At 39.2% G+C, this 16571-nt stretch overlaps 1 protein-coding gene across 2 annotated transcripts in view; it reads left to right on the top strand.

Annotated features, from left to right (window-relative positions):
* The first annotated feature begins 12194 nt into the window (after positions 1-12194).
* Positions 12195-16571, top strand: part of KPNA1 (karyopherin subunit alpha 1) — a 71140-nt gene continuing 66763 nt past the window's right edge. Inside the window, exon 1 of one of the 2 annotated variants that reach the window (XM_015471547.3) lies at positions 12195-12393. The gene's annotated coding sequence lies outside the window, so the exon portion shown is untranslated. 2 annotated transcript variants of the gene reach the window in all.

Below are 16571 nucleotides of genomic sequence, written 5' to 3'. Positions count from 1 at the left end.
GAATGGAATTTACCAACAGTAGATAAACTTTCATTAAGGAATTTAATATTTAAAGGATACAATTCAGGGAGGAGGTGGAAAACACATCTAGGCTGCAAAAAGGCAGGATAAACAAAAAATGATAAATATGTAAATGGTAAACAGTCATTGTCTATAAACAACTAATAATTTGCAGATTAAATAAGACTGAAATAGAACACTAAAAAAAAGAACCATGTAAAAAAGTAAAATGGTAAAGTAATGAATACAGTTAAGTAGTTAAAAGGGATTTTAAAGTCCTTGTGTTGTTTAAGAGATTAGTATTATTAAGTTTATTATGTAGATTAAAATTTAAGGACAGCCACTGAATGAAGTAAAGTACCTAACTTCTAAATAGTAGACAAAAACTAAAGTAGTTTAAAAATCCAAAAAAGGGCAAACTGGAAAAAAGGCAAAAAAAAAATCAGAGTTAGTTTAACCATGATACCAAAAAATAGACAACAGTACAAGATAGGAAAAGTACAGATGCTCATTTACATAAATAGATTCACAAATTCTAATCAAAATATTAAGAAATTAATTCAGTTCTGTATAAATTATGGTCGAGTTGGGTTTATTTCAGAAATGTAAATATAGGTTAACTTTAGAATATCTATTGATGTAACTCACTATATAACTATATTAAAGGGTATGTTCATTTGAATATATATGGAGAAATCATCTGATAAAGAATTTATAAAAGGATATCTACCAAAAACCTAGAGCAAGCATCATATTTCACAGTAAAACATTACAGTGATTCCCTACAAAATCAGGAATGAGACAATGCTGCTTCCTATCACCATTTATCTTCAGCAGTGTATTAGAGCTCCTGTCAAGCACAGTAAAGAACAAACCAAAAGACTAAAAATGGAGAAACAAAAATGTCATTAAATCACTGGAAATATGATTGTCTATAGAAAGTCCAAGAAAATCTGGAGACAAATTACTAGAATTAATAAAATCATCCTGCAAAATTCTAAATAGGAATTTATATAAATCAATTTCATTTCTATGCATGAGAAACAGTAAATGTAAAAGCTTTTTTTAAACTTATAGCAACAAAAAATAATACAACTAGAATTAAATTTACAAAAGATATATAAACATTTCATGAAAAAAATGACAAAACATCATTGAAAGGAATCAAAGATGACCTAAATAATGGAGAGATATACTATATCTCATTAAGAGGAAGCCTCAATGTAATAGAGATGTCTATTCTCCAAAAACTTAATCTCATCAATTCAATATAATTTCAATCAAAATCTTAAGAGGTTTGCTTCATAGGAGCCGAAGGAGTAATTATAAAAAATATTAAACAAAAAGGTCCAAGAAGATCCAAGGCAATTTTAATGAAGAAAAACAAAGTGGAGGTGACTTGACCTGTAATGTACTATGACTTATTATACTACTACAGTTATTAAGATTTGTTATTGGTGTAGGGATAGACAAAGATACCAACTGAACAGGATAGAAAGCTCCAAAACAGACCTGTGCCAATATGGAAACTTGAGAATATGTGTATTTTGAATACATATATCAAATATATATGTATTGCTGCTGCTGCTGCTGCTAAGTCGATTCAGTCGTGTCTGACTCTGTGTGATCCCATAGATGGCAGCCCACCAGGCTCCCCCGTCCCTGGGATTCTCCAGGCAAGAACACTGGAGTGGGTTGCCATTTCCTTCTCCAATGCATGAAAGTGAAAAGTGAAAGTGAAGTAGCTCAGTCATGTCCAACTCTTAGAGACCCCATGGATTGCAGCTTACCAAGTTCCTCTGTCCATGGGATTTTCTAGGCAAGAGTACTGGAGTGGGGTGCCATTGCCTTCTCCAGTATATGTATTGACTACCCCCCAAATATGTAAATTTATACGATAGAGAAGAATTACAGTGAAACAAATTAACATGCTGGTTATCCAAAACTGTCTAATAATCATTGAAGAGGCCCAAAGGAGTCTAGAAAAGGATGAACCAACTGAACCTGAATTATTCAATATTATATGCATGTTGTGACAAAACTTCAATAAATAAAAAACCAATTTGTTAGAAATAAGACTGTTTCAGACATTAAAAAAAAAAAAAATCCTTAGGAAAAAGCAGGGCCTCAGTGGTAAAGAATCTGCCTGCCAATGCAGAAGACACTGATTCAGTCCCTGATTTGGGAAGATCCCACGTGCTGTGCAGCAACTGAGCCCATGTGCCACAACTACTGAGCCTGTGCTCTAGAGCCCTGTGAGACAACTACTCAAGCTCATGTGTCATAGGGCCCGTGCTCTGCAACAAGAGAAGCCACCGCAATGAGAAGCCTGTGCGCCACAACTAGAGAGTAGCCTGCGCCCTGCCACAACTAGAGAAAATCCTGAAGACCTACCTCAGCCAAAAATATTTTTTTAAAAAAGAAAACATAACCAAATTAAACAGAATTTTCTGAATTTCTTCACTAAACTGTAAATTCATTTGGAATCTAACTTCAACTTCACAAGTTCAAATTACTTCTATGCTTTAAAACCATTTTCCCTGCGGAAGAGAGATCTAACTTTTGATGACATACAATGTGCTTCAGAGTGTTTTAAGAACAATGGGCATTTTAGATATGGAGATGGTTAATTTACATGTATGGATGTGAGGGGGAGGGCAATGGCAACCCATTCCAGTACTCTTGCCTGGCAAATCCCATGGACAGAGGAGCCTGGTAGGCTGCAGTCCATGGGTCGCTAAGAGTCGGACACGACTGAGCGACTTCACTTTCACTTTTCACTTTCATGTATTGGAGAAGGAAATGGCAACCCACTCCAGTGTTCTTGCCTGGAGAATCCCAGGGACGGGGGAGCCTGGTGGGCTGCCGTCTGTGGGGCTGCACAGAGTCGGACACGACTGAAGCGACTTAGCCGCAGCAGCAGCACGGATGTGAGAGTTGGACTATAAAGAAAGCTGAGCACCAAAGAATTGATACTTTTGAACTGTGGTGTTGGAGAAGACTCTTGAGAGTCCCTTAGACTGCAAGGAGATCCAATCAGTCCATCGCAAAGGAAATCAGTCCTGAATATTCATTGGAAGGAATGATGCTGAAGCTGAAACTCCAGTACTTTGGCCACCTGATTCGAAGAACCAACTCACTGGAAAAGACCCTGATTCTGGGAAAGATTGAAGGAAGGAGGAGAAGGGGATGACAGAGAATGAGACGGTTGGATGGCATCACGGACTCTATGGACATGAGCTTGAGTAAGCTCTGGGAGTTGGTGATGAACAGGGAAGCCTGGTGTGCATGCTGCAGTCCATGGGGTTGCAGAGTCGGACACAACTGAGCGACTGAACTGAATTGAATTTACAGATGCAAAGGACCTGACTGACAAACAGTTGATTTACCAAAGTAAGTCTGTATATACAAAATTGGTAGACATTTGGGAGAACTGGAAGTAAATTCCTACAATTTTAAAAACCTGCTGCACTAATAATTAAAAATCCTAACTCTTCTTTGCTCAAACACTCATTTTGTACCAACAATAGCAAGAATTAGTACTATGCAGGCAGAGGAACAGAGCTGCAAGTCAAAAGTAATCTTATGTTTGGCTATATTCAGTTTTACCATTATGTAAAAGAATAGATATCATAAAGTTTCAGGCAGTTCAGAGAAATATTGATGAAAAAGGAAACAAGAAAGTATAAAAATATTCCATTGTATCACAGGACAAAAACATATCATTGTTTTTAATGAGATAGAATATCTTTTTTTTTAATTTATTTGTTTTAGTTGGAGGCTAATTACTTTACAATATTGTAGTGGTTTTTGCCATACATTGATATGAATCAGCCATGGGTTTACATGTGTTCCCCATCCTGAACCCCCCTCCCACATCCCTCCTCATCCCATCTCTCTGGGTCATCCCAGTGCACGAGCCCTGAGCACCCTGTCTCATGCATCGAACCTGGACTGGTGATCTGTTTCATATATGATAATATACATGTTTCAATGCTATTCTCTCAAATCATCCCACCCTCGCCTTCTCTCACAGAGTCCAAAAGACTGTTCTATACATCTGTGTCTCTTTTGTTGTTTTGCATATAGGGTTATCATTACCATCTTTCTAAATTCCATATATATGCATTAGTATACAGTATTGGTGTTTTTCTTTCTGGCTTACTTCACTCTGTATTATAGGCTCCAGTTTCATCCACCTCATTAGAACGGATTCAAATGTATTCTTTTTAATGGCTGAGTAATATTCCACTGTGTATATGTACCACAGCTTTCTTATCCATTCATCTGCTGATGGATATCTAGGTTGCTTCCATGTCCTGGCTATTATAAACAGTGCTGCAATGAACATTGGGGTACATGTGTCTCTTTCAATTCTGGTTTCCTTGGTGTGTATGCCCAGCAGTGGGATTGCTGGGTCATATGGCAGTTCTATTTCCAGTTTTTTAAGGCATCTCCACATTGTTCTCCACAGTGGCTGTACTAGTTTGCATTCCCACCTACAGAGTAAGAGGGTTCCCTTTTCTCCACACCCTCTCCAGCATTTATTGTCTGTAGATTTTTGGATAGCAGCCATTCTGACCAGAGTGAGATGGTACCTCATTGTGGTTTTGATTTGCATTCTCTGATAATGAGTGATGTTGAGCATCTTTTCATGTGTTTGTTAGCCATCTGTATGTCTTCTTTGGAGAAATGTCTGTTTAGTTCTTTGGCCCATTTTTTGATTGGGTTGTTTATTTTTCTGGAATTGAGCTGCAGGAGTTGCTTGTATATTTTTGAGATTAATTCTTTGTCAGTTGCTTCATTTGCTATTATTTTCTCCCATTCTGAAGGCTGTCTTTTCACTTTGCTTATAGTTTTTTTCATTGTGCAAAAGCTTTTAAGTTTAATTAGGTCCCATTTGTTTATTTTTGCTTTTATTTCCATTACTCTGGGAGGTGGGTCATAGAGGATCCTGCTGTGATTTATGTCGGAGAGTGTTTTGCCTATGTTTTCCTCTAGGAGTTTTATAGTTTCTGGTCTTACAGTTAGATCTTTAATCCATTTTGAGTTTATTTTTGTGTATGGTGTTAGAAAGTGTTCTAGTTTCATTCTTTTACAAGTGGTTGACCAGTTTTCCCAGCACCACTTGTTGAAGAGATTGTTTTCTCCCTTGTATATTCTTGCCTCCTTTGTCAAAGATAAGGTGTCCATAGGTGCGTGGATTTATCTCTGGGCTTTCTATTTTGTTCCATTGAACTATATTTCTGTCTTTGTGTCATTACCAGACTGTCTTGCTGACTGTGGCTTTGTAGTATAGCCTGAAGTCAGGCAGGTTGATTCCTCCTGTTCCATTTTTCTTTCTCAAGATTGCTTTGGGTATTTGAGGTTTTTTGTATTTCCATACAAATTGTGAAATTATTTGTTCTAGTTCTGTGAATAATACCCTTGGTAGCTTGATAGGGATTGCATTGAATCTATAGATTGCTTTGGGTAGTATACTCATTTTCACTGTATTGATTCTTCCAATCCATGAACATGGTATATTTCTCCATCTATTTGTGTCCTCCTTGATTTCTTTCATCAGTGTTTTATAGTTTTCTATATAAAGGTCTTTTGTTTCTTTAGGAAGATATATTCCTTAGTATTTTATTCTTTTTGTTGCAGTGGTGAATGGAATTGTTTCCTTAATTTCTCTTTCTGTTTTCTCATTGTTAGTGTATATGCAGGGGATTTCTGTGTGTTATTTTTATATCCTGCAACTTTACTATATTCATTGATTAGCTCTAGTAATTTTCTGGTGGAGTCTTTAGGGTTTTCTATGTAGAGGATCATGTCATCTGCAAACAGTGAGAGTTTTACTTCTTCTTTTCCAATTTGGATTCCTTTTATTTCTTTTTCTGCTCTGATTGCTGTGGCTAAAACTTTCAAAACTATGTTGAATAGTAGTAGTGAGAGTGGGCACCCTTGCCTTGTTCCTGACTTTAGGGGAAATTCTTTCAATTTTTCACCATTGAAGATAATGTTTGCTGTGGGTTTGTCATAGATAGCTTTTATTATGTTGGGGTATGTTCCTTCTAGTCCTGCTTTCTGGAGACTTTTTATCATAAACGGATGTTGAATTTTGTCAAAGGCTTTCTCTGCATCTATTGAGATAATCATATGGTTTTTATCTTTCAATTTGTCAATGTGGTGTATTACATTGTTGATTTGCGGATATTAAAGAATCCTCGCTTTCCCGGGATAAAGCCCACTTGGTCATGATGTATGATCTTTTTAATATGTTGTTGGGTTCTGTTTGCTAGAATTTTGTTAAGGATTTTTGCATCTATGTTCATCAGTGATATTGGCCTGTAGTTTCCTTTTTTTGTGGCATCTTTGTCTGGTTTTTAGTATCAGGGTGATGGTGGCCTCATAGAATGAGTTTGGAAGTTTACCTTCTTCTGCAATTTTCTGGAAGAGTTTGAGTAAGATAGGTGTTAGCTCTTCTCTAAATTTTTGGTAGAATTCAGCTGTGAAGCCATCTGGTCCTGGGCTTTTGTTTGCTGGAAGATTTCTGATTACAGTTTCGATTTCTGTGCTTGTGATGGGTCTGTTAAGATCTTCTATTTCTTCCTGGTTCAGTTTTGGAAAGTTATACTTTTCTAAGAATCTGTCCATTTCTTCCAAGTTGTCCATTTTATTGGCATATAGATTCTGATAGTAATCTCTTATGATCCTTTGTATTTCTGTGTTGTCTGTTGTGACTTCTCCAATTTCATTTCTAATTTTGTTGATTTGATTCTTCTCCCTTTGTTTCTTGATGAGTCGGGCTAATGGTTTGTCAATTTTATATATCTTCTCAAAGAACCAGCTTTTAGCTTTGTTGATTTTTGCTATGGTCTCTTTTGTTTCTTTTGCATTTATTTCTGCCCTAATTTTTAAGATTTCTTTTCTTCTACTAACCCTGGGGTTCTTCATTTCTTCCTTTTCTAGTTGCTTTAGGTGTAGAGTTATTTATTTGACTTTTTTCTTGTTTCTGGAGGTAAGCCTGTATTGCTATGAACCTTCCCCTTAGCACTGCTTTTACAGTGTCCCATAGGTTTTGGGTTGTGTTTTCATTTTCATTCATTTCTATGCATATTTTGATTTCTTTTTTGATTTCTTCTATGATTTGTTGGTTATTCAGAAGTGTGTTATTTAGCCTCCATATGTTGAAATTTTTAATAGTTTTTTTTTTTTTTCCTGTAATTGAGATCTAATCTTACCGAATTGTGGTCAGAAAAGATGATTGGAATGATTTCAATTTTTTTGAATTTACCAAGGTTAGATTTATGGCCCAGGATGTGATCTATCCTGGAGAAGGTTCCGTGTGCACTTGAGAAAAAGGTGAAATTGTTTTGGGGTGAAATGTCCTATAGATATCAATTAGGTCTATCTGGTCCATTGTGTCATTTAAAGTTTGTGGTTTCCTGGTTAATTTCTGTTTAGTTGATCTATCCATAGGTGTGAGTGGGGTATTAAAGTCTCCCATTATTATTGTGTTATTGTTAATTTCCCTTTTCATACTAGTTAGCATTTGCCTTACATATTGCGGTGCTCGTATGTTGGGTGCATATATATTTATAATTGTTATATCTTCTCCTCGGATTGATCCTTTGATCATTATGTAGTGTACTTCACTGTCTTTTTTCACAGCCTTTATTTCAAAGTCTATTTTATCTGATATGAGTATTGGTACTCCTGCTTTTTTTTTGGTCTCCATTTGTGTGAAATATCTTTACCAGCCCTTCACTTTCAGTCTGTATGTGTCCCTTGTTTTGAGGTGGGTCTCTTGTAGACAGCATATTTAGGGGGTCTTATTTTTGTATCCATTCAGCCAGTCTTTGTCTTTTGGTTGGGGTATTCAACCTATTTACATTTCAGTTAATTATTGATAAGTACAGTCCCGTTGGCATTTACTTTGTTGTTTTGGGTTCGTGTTTATATACCCTTTCTGTGTTTCCTGTCTAGAGAAGATCCTTTAGCACTTGTTGAAGAGCTGGTTTGGTGGTACTGAATTCTCTCAGCTTTTGCTTGTCTGTAAAGCTTTTGAATTCTCCTTCATATCTGAATGAGATCCTTGCTGGGTACAGCAATCTGGGTTGTAGGTTTTTCTCTTTCATCACTTTAAGTATGTCCTGCCATTCCCTTCTGGCCTGAAGAGTTTCTATTGAAAGATCAGCTATTATCCTTATGGGAATCCCCTTGTGTGTTATTTGTTGTTTTTCCCTTGCTGCTTTTAATATTTGTTCTTTGTGTTTGATCTTTGTTAATTTGATTAATATGTGTCTTGGGGTGTTTCACCTTGGGTTTATCCTGTTTGGGACTCTCTGGGTTTCTTGGACTTGTGTGACTATTTCCCGGAGAAGGCAATGGTACCCCACTCCAGTACTCTTGCCTGGAAACTCCCATGGACGGAGGAGCCTGGTAGGCTGCAGTCCATGGGGTCTGGAAAGTCGGACACAACTGAGCGACTTCACTTTCACTTTTCACTTTCATGCATTGGAGAAGGAAATGGCAACCCACTCCAGTATTCTTGCCTGGAGAATCCCAGGGACGGGGGAGCCTGGTGGACTGTCGTCTGTGGGGTTGCACAGAGTCAGACACGACTGAAGTGACTTAGCAGCAGCAACAGCAGTGACTATTTCCTTCCCCATTTTAGGGAAGTTTTCAACTATTATCTCCTTGAGTATTTTCTCATGGCCTTTCTTTTTGTCTTCTTCTTCTGGGACTCCTATGATTCAAATGTTGGGGCATTTCACATTGTCCCAGAGGTCTCTGAGGTTGCCTTCATTTCTTTTAATTCTTTTTTCTTTTTTCCTCTCTGCTTCATTTATTTCTACCATTCTGAGACAGAATATCTTTTTAAAGTTCTATCATATTTATATTCTCCTTTACAAAATTCCTTAATTTATGTATCTTAAGAATATATTATAATATTCAGTTCAGTTCAGTCTCTCAGTCATGTCTGACTCTCTGCAACCCCATGAACCGCAGCACGCCAGTCGTCCCTGTCTATCACCAACTGCTGGAGTACACCCAAACCTATGTCCATTGAGCCAGTGATGCCATCCAACCATCTCATCCTCTGTTGTCCCCTTCTCCTCCTGCCCTCAATCTTTGCCAGCATCATGGTCTTTTCCAATGAGTCAACTCTTCACATCAGGTGGCCAAAGTATTGGAGTTTCAGGTTCAACACCGTCCTTCCAGTGAACACCCAGGACTGATCTCCTTTAGGATGGACTGGTTGGATCTCCTTGCAATCCAAGAGACTCTCAAGAGTCTTCTCCAACACCACAATTCAAAAGTATCAATTCTTCAGCACTCAGCTTTCTTCACAGTCCAACTCTCACATCCATACATGACCACTGGAAAAACCATAGCCTTGATATGCTGTCTAGGTTGGTCATAACTTTCCTTCCAAGGAATAAGCATCTTTTAATTTCATGGCTGTAATCACCATCTGGAGTGATTTTGGAGCTATAATATAGCTTACAAAATTTGAATATGCAAGAGTTTCTAAAAAAAGTTAAAATAAGTTGCCAAACCAGACAGAAACAAAAATATTGTTATGAAAAATTGTATTCTTTCTCAAATTATTTTCTTAATTAGTCATGTTCAGAAAAGAGAATTTTACTCCACACTGCTTGTGGAGTAGAAGTAGGCATAACCACTTGTGAAGTAATTGGACAATATCTAGTATATTAGTTTTACATTGCTATGGAACAATTATCAGAAACGCAGTGTCTTAAAACACATTTATTATCTAACAGTTTCTGTGAGCTAGGGTTACAGGCACACTTGAACTGTTTCCTCTATTCAAGGTCTCACAAAGTTGCAATCAAGGTGTTATGTTGTCTTCTCCTCTGGAGGCTTGATTGGGAAAGAATCCACTTCTAAGCTCTTTCAGATTGTTGGCAGAATTCATTTCCTTGTGGCTGAAGTGTTGAGGCTTCTGACTGTTGCACCCAGGTTCTAGAAACCATCTACACTGCCCTGCCACTAGGCCCTCTCCATAGGCAGTTCATGAAAGCTTGAAACATGAAAGCTTGCTTCTTCAAAGGCCAGTAGCAGTGTGTCTAGCTCCAGTCAGCTAAGATAGTGACATATAATGCAATGTAATCATTTTTACCATATTCTATTGGCCAGAAGTAAGTCATAGGTCCTGCCCACACTCAAAAGGCAGGGCAAAAGCAAGGGGCAAAGACTATGGGGGCCATGTTAGAATTCTGCCTACCACATCTAGTAAAGTTTAAGATGCAGTGTCTTAGGATCTAGCATTTTCCCTGTACCCATGAAGATACATACAAGAACATTCATAACAGCATTGTTTGTAATAGCAAAACCATTGTTCTATAATGTAAACATAAAAAATTTTTAAATACAAAAAGATTTAGTCAGAGAGACATTAGCTAGCAAAACACTATGTATGGTACAATAACATTTTTGTAAAAGTAACATATTTATAGGAATTCTGCTTCAGCAATGGACTACTGTTATCTTGAACAAGTCTTCCCACCACTGATTACAGCTGGGCAAAATATAATAAACATTAAGGCACTGAGGAGCTTACCACAGCAGTCAGAACTTGTAGATCCAAGATCTGGAAGAAAGGAAAGGGAACCCATCAGAAGTGAGCATGATATTTGCCATTATCTTTCCACCTGAAGTTATTGCTAATTCTGAAAGCAGTGGCTGAAAAACTGTGTAGAGTTTTTGGCTGTCTCATGGGGTTGAAGAGCCTGAATCAAAAGGAAGAGTGAAGTGAAAGTCACATTTGACTCTTTGTGACCCTGCAATTCTCCAGGCCAGAATACTGGAGTGGGTAGCCTTTCTGTTTTCCAGGGGATCTTCCCAACCCAGGGATTGAACTCAGGTCTCCCACATTGCAGGCAGATTCTTTACCAGCGGAGCCACCAGGGAAGCCCAAGAATACTGGAGTGGGTAGCCTATCCCTCCTTCAGCAGATCTTCCTGCCCCAGGAATCAAACAGGGGTCTCCTGCATTGCAGGAGGATTCTTTACCAACTGAGCTATCAGGGAAGCCCTGAAAAGGAAGAGTGGCCCTAGTAAATACTCCAGACTTTTGGTCAGGACCCTCATGGGATACCCTAACTAGGAGAAAGGGTGAACTGGAAAGAAACTAGTTTTCACAGACCCTAAACTCCAGCTCTGAATAATATTAATATTAGCTCCTGATTGGAATAAAGTGATCTGTCCTCAGCTCCGCTGTGGTGAGACATTTGTTATTGTTTAGTGGCTAAGTCGTGTCTGACTCTTTTGCAACCCCGGGCCAAGTCTCTCTCTTAGAACACATTCCCTTTCACCAGGGCCCTTGATGGAACTCAACACATCCTAGAAAACACACCTTTAGTGGGAAATACTGATGTGGCAGAAAGACATCCAGGACAAATGAACACTGCATAGTATGGTCCTCTCTCCCGCTCTAATGTTACAGACTTACCCCATTTCTTTCACCCTGCTTCTCCGTGTGTGTTTTAGGTTGATTTGATAAATTGTTATATGTGAGACTTCATATTCTGTGACATCTGCTTGGCTGCTTTCAGTCTTTCTTTAGAAGCCACTGCTCAAAAAGAATCCCCCAAAGAGAATTCCGTCAAATTTAACAGTAATAATTATTTGCCCCAAATTTTCGTTGGAGAGTATTTGTTGAGAGTAAAGCCAGCATTCATGTTTCATTTAATTCCTTAATGAATTCTGGTACTGCTCAGTGCATTACCAGGCAAAGAGGACGGGACAAAACCAAAAAGGATATACCCATAAGTTTTCACAAACGTGCTGCACATGAACGCCTTAGCCATGAGGCGCTGACTTATAACTCTTGTAAAAATCCCTCAGCCTTCATTCATTCCATTATTAATTCAATAAACGTGCATATAGACAGAGGTGAGCGAAGATCGACCCGCCGCCCTGGAAGAGCTTCGAAGACAAGATATAACTTTGCAATTCAGCCTAAGAACTACCGTTTCATTGTCACTCCAGCATGACTCTCCAACCCTTGTCATTAACTGCCAAACTTTTCGATCGGACCTTCTCCCGGACTCCGGACTTTCCACTGGTTCCCAGCTAACCGCCAGAGCCTCCAGAGAAAGAGTTGAAAGACTACATCTCCCGGCAGCCTCTGCAGCAGGGTGGTGGTGAGGCACGCGCAAGTGCGCGGCCCGGCCCCCGCGCGCAGGCGCACTGCGAACGCCGGCTGAGCTAGGTCTAGCTGTGCTTGGTGCGCGGCGGCGGAGGCGACGAGCAAGGCCTGGTGAGCGGCGCGGAGAGAGAGCCAACTCTTTCGAGGTTGTGTAGAAGACGCACGGCAGGCGAGCGAGCGAGGCGGAGGCTCATCCCAGAAGTGGCACCGGGATCGGTTGCCTTGAACCTGGTGAGTGCGGGGCTGTGGCGGCCCCCGACCCCTCCCCCTCCCGCCGGCGGATCCGGCAGTCCTCGGCGGGACCCGGGAGAGGCCCCGCGGCGAGGGCGGGCCGCCGACTGTGCTCGAGCTCGGGTTCCTGGGCCTGGGCACTCGCGGCGCGTCCGTGCGTCACGGCCCGGTTGTCCTAACGGCCGCGCGGCAGGCGGAGGGGACGGTGGGGGTGGGGAGCGCTGGTGTGTTCGCCATCGGGAACGCCGGTGGAGGCGAGGCGGGGCGGGGCGGGCTGGCGCGGCAGCCGGGCTGTTAGCGGCGCCGGGGACTGCGGGGCGCAGAGGCTGCGGGGCGGCGAGGAGGCAGCGCGGAGCCGAGGAGGCAGCGCGGAGCCAGCGCCGCGGCCCCACACAGACGGGCGGGGGGGCGGGGGTGGGCTGCGCAGAGTGTGCGTGACTGAGGCAGGTGAGAGCAGGGGGTGGGGGTGTGTGTAAAAACCGTAACTGAGGCAGTAGGGAACGGTCAGGTCTCGGAAATTGACAAGTTACAGCCAGAGCCGGAGGTTTGGGGCGGGGTGGGGGGGGCGGGGGAGTGGAGACGGGCGACTGCAGTTTACAGATGTCATAACAACATGGGCCTGAAGCGGCTGACAGGGGTGTGGTAATTATAGGAATGACAGAACTTAGTCTGCACACAGCGTGTGTCAGTGGTGATGCGAGGGAAGCTCAGAATGGGAGGAGAGAACTGAAGGATGACTGGAGTCCGGGAAGCCGTCATGAAGGAATATTTTCGGTTTGAATGGAAGTATTTAATGTTCCGCTTTTAAGCAAACGATGTCAAGATAATTGGATTTTTAAGGTTTAAATTCTGAATAAACAATTTGGAAGTAATTTTTTCTAAGCGTACTATTAAATAACATTTCTAACTTTTTCAGTCCTCTTTTCCTTTAATAAACACTTCCTTAAAAACCTGTTTCTTAACAGTAGATGAGTAAGTGATTTTTCCCCCTTCGTGTTACTTCAGGGCTCATTGTTGACATTTTCCCCTTGTTCTTGCGTTTGTGATATTTTGAAAGTAATTCACAAGCTATTCCTCTTCCATTTTAAAGATTGAAGAGATGAAATTTCAACTTCAAAGGAAAGGAAGGATGAACTCCGTTGTACTTTTACTGAAATAATTTATTCTTTGATGGCACTGTTGTGTTTAACACCGGATTTTTAGTTGGAGAACTTGAGAGAAGTTAAAGGGGTAACTTTTAATGAGCTTTTTTCCAGATACTGTGCTGAATACTTTCTGTAGAGTAAAAGGTTTAATGCTTACAGAACTCTGAAGTGTCTTTTTTTTCCTTTTCTACAGATTAAAGCTTTGAGGGTTAGAGAAGTTAAGTAACTTGCCTAGGTGTTCCAGCTCTTGTTGGAATCAGAATCACTGCCATTTTAGGAATTATTTCTACTCTCCTTTCATACTTATTGGTTGTGTTTTCTGTTTTTGGTCCATTCATATGCTTAGAGACTGGGGATGTGGATGTGATCAAGACATTGTTCCTGTCCTCATGGAATGTATAGTGTTGCAGAGAAGACTAACAGATAATGACTATAAATATTGACTGTGTAACATTTTATTGGTCATTATAATTGAGCGGGAGCTGTACTAAAAAGCAAAGGAAGTTCAAATGGAATCAAACGTAAGCCTTGAGTGTTTACAGTCTGGTAGAGAAGCAAAACATGCATTTTTGAAAACCTAGACTAAGCTAAATGATAGAAATTAACACTTCACCTGAAGTCAGTGTACTTGCATTATGTTACTTTAGATCCTTATAGAAATTCCTTCACAGAACTGTGAATTAATATTTTGTACTTTGACTTTTATCTAGGATTGGGACATGAGAAAAGGAACATGAAAAAACTCTTCCTTGCTACCCAAGACACTGTTTATAATTTATTTACTGATACTTATAAAGTATAAACCTTAAAGAGAAGTTCTTTTAAGCCCTCAGTGACAGGCCTTTTTGTTTTCTTTCTTTGCTTTAAAAAAAAAAAAATTAAATGACTGCTTTTATTAGATCATTTCTATTTGTAAGCCATCCTGTTTCTCTTTATACTTTGGCTGTTAGAAGGCTCAGGGCTGTGTTCAGCTTTGGTAATTTTACTAATTTTCCTTTGCTTTAGCTGTGTTATAAACTATACCAGATAGTCTGGAATTGCTGCTCTCAGTTGTTTCCTGGACTACTTGTTCTCTGTTGCTCTCAATTTTATTTTTACCTTTTCCCTCTCATTTGAGAGTAGGGTTTATTTATTTTATCTACAGTATGTTAGCATAATGTTTGTTGAATTAATGATAAAGTCTTGATGATTTATGAATTTAAGTCTGTCAGATTGTTTCCAGAAGTATGTATGCTTTGTATAAAATCAATTAAGACTTTTGGCCATGCAAGTAAAAGTGACTGACATAATGATAAAGATAATTCCCTGTTAACTCTCTTTAAGGTTTTTGTATTTTGCAGGGTATTCTGAATTCAGCCGTAATAATGGAAGAAAACATTGAAAATGGTAAACAATTCAATTAGCTGATTGGGGCTGATTTCACTCTATTCTTGCTGCAGTAAGCAGGAGGTGGCCCCAAGCCAGCTGGGAGCCAGATAGGACCTTCATTAGAAAATTTTTAAGTCTTTGCAGTGACAGAGCAGGGATGAAGACTGATGGAACATACAATTTTTTGTTTGTTTGTTTTTGAAGTTGATAATGCTCCTACACAACAGACCTTAGTGATAAAATGGTTCTGATCGAATGTATTAGACTAATTGGAACAGTGTTTGAAAGCAGGCAATAATCCAAAATGTGGATAATGAGGATAATCTCCTTCACATAATAAGAATATGCTGCACTTCATATACAAAGATAAGTCTGCTTACTCATCATGATTGATTTTTCAGTGTGAGGAGGGATATGTGCTGAGTTGTCCATGAGTCTTTGTATTCTGTGACCAGTAAGGCAGCTTGGGGTCAAAATGGGGGTTTTTAGCTAGGGAGCAGAAAGACAAGCAAAAGTTGCTCTAACATCTGTTGATGGGTCAAGTACTACATCAGGTGTTTTCACCTGATTATCCTTGCAAAACCACATTGAGAAGGTGGTTACATGTAGAGGATGGTTAAGTAACTTGTCCTACTTCACGGAGTTAAGTGGTGGAGCTGGGATTCAATTACAGGGCTATTTGTACTATGTTCTCATCAATTGTTAAAGCTTGATTTTGTTTTGGTTTGCAGTTCAGTCTTCTGCTCCTCAAACTAGATATAGTTTAACACCAAGAAATAATACTGTGAAGATCTAATTTACTAAAAGCTGAAAGGCCATTGGAATTCCTTGCTTTACTGGCAATAAAAATACAATTTTTAAATTAGAATAGTATCTGTAAAACAACCGTTCCCTGTCCCAGCCTTTACACTTTAGAGGCTACTTATTTATTTCTTTTAGCTGTTTCCTCTTTGATATTTATAAATAACTTGCTTCTATTGCTGTTTCTCGATACAGCAGTTTTAGACATTATCTATTGACTTTCCACATTTACACTTATCCTTTAAATATATTTATTTAGATGTTTATTAAGTCAGCGTTTAGTTATAACTATGTAAATAACTATAGCAGGACAATGCAGTATATTATGATATCATTTATTCTTTTAACCAGTATTTGTTTTTCCAGGAGTAATACCTATTTTCCCTTTTCCATTTTGAGACAGCTGTCCTAGAACCTTCTATCCTTTTAAAGCAATCTGGACTGATTACTTTCTAGGCTTATTGCACAGCTGTCACCCTGAAACTTCTCTTTATGTCACCTTAAAATTTTTGCTCTGATATTGGATCTCCTGTTTTCCATGTTTGTTTTTTTTTCACTTCCAGAGAAAGGGTACCTGGGAAGCAAAAACTTTATGTTTTTAAGATCTTGCATGGCTGAAAAAAAATCTTTATTTTACCTGTACATTTCATCAATCATTTGTCTGAATATAAAAATCCAGGCTTAAAAAGTTTGGAAGTCATAGTTTCATTGTTTTCTGCATTCTAATGTTGCCATTGAAATCCATAGCCATTCTTACTCTTCATTTATATGTGACCTTCCCTGCCTTTTTCCCAATCTCCAGAAGCTTTTAGAGTTTTATTTTAAACCCCAGAAATTCCATGATGTGTCTAGATTTTTTTTTTT

The sequence above is a fragment of the Bos taurus genome, chromosome 1, assembly GCF_002263795.3.
Source record: "Bos taurus isolate L1 Dominette 01449 registration number 42190680 breed Hereford chromosome 1, ARS-UCD2.0, whole genome shotgun sequence".
Taxonomy (NCBI): Eukaryota; Metazoa; Chordata; class Mammalia; order Artiodactyla; family Bovidae; genus Bos; species Bos taurus.
This window is presented reverse-complemented; position numbering and strand designations above follow the sequence as displayed.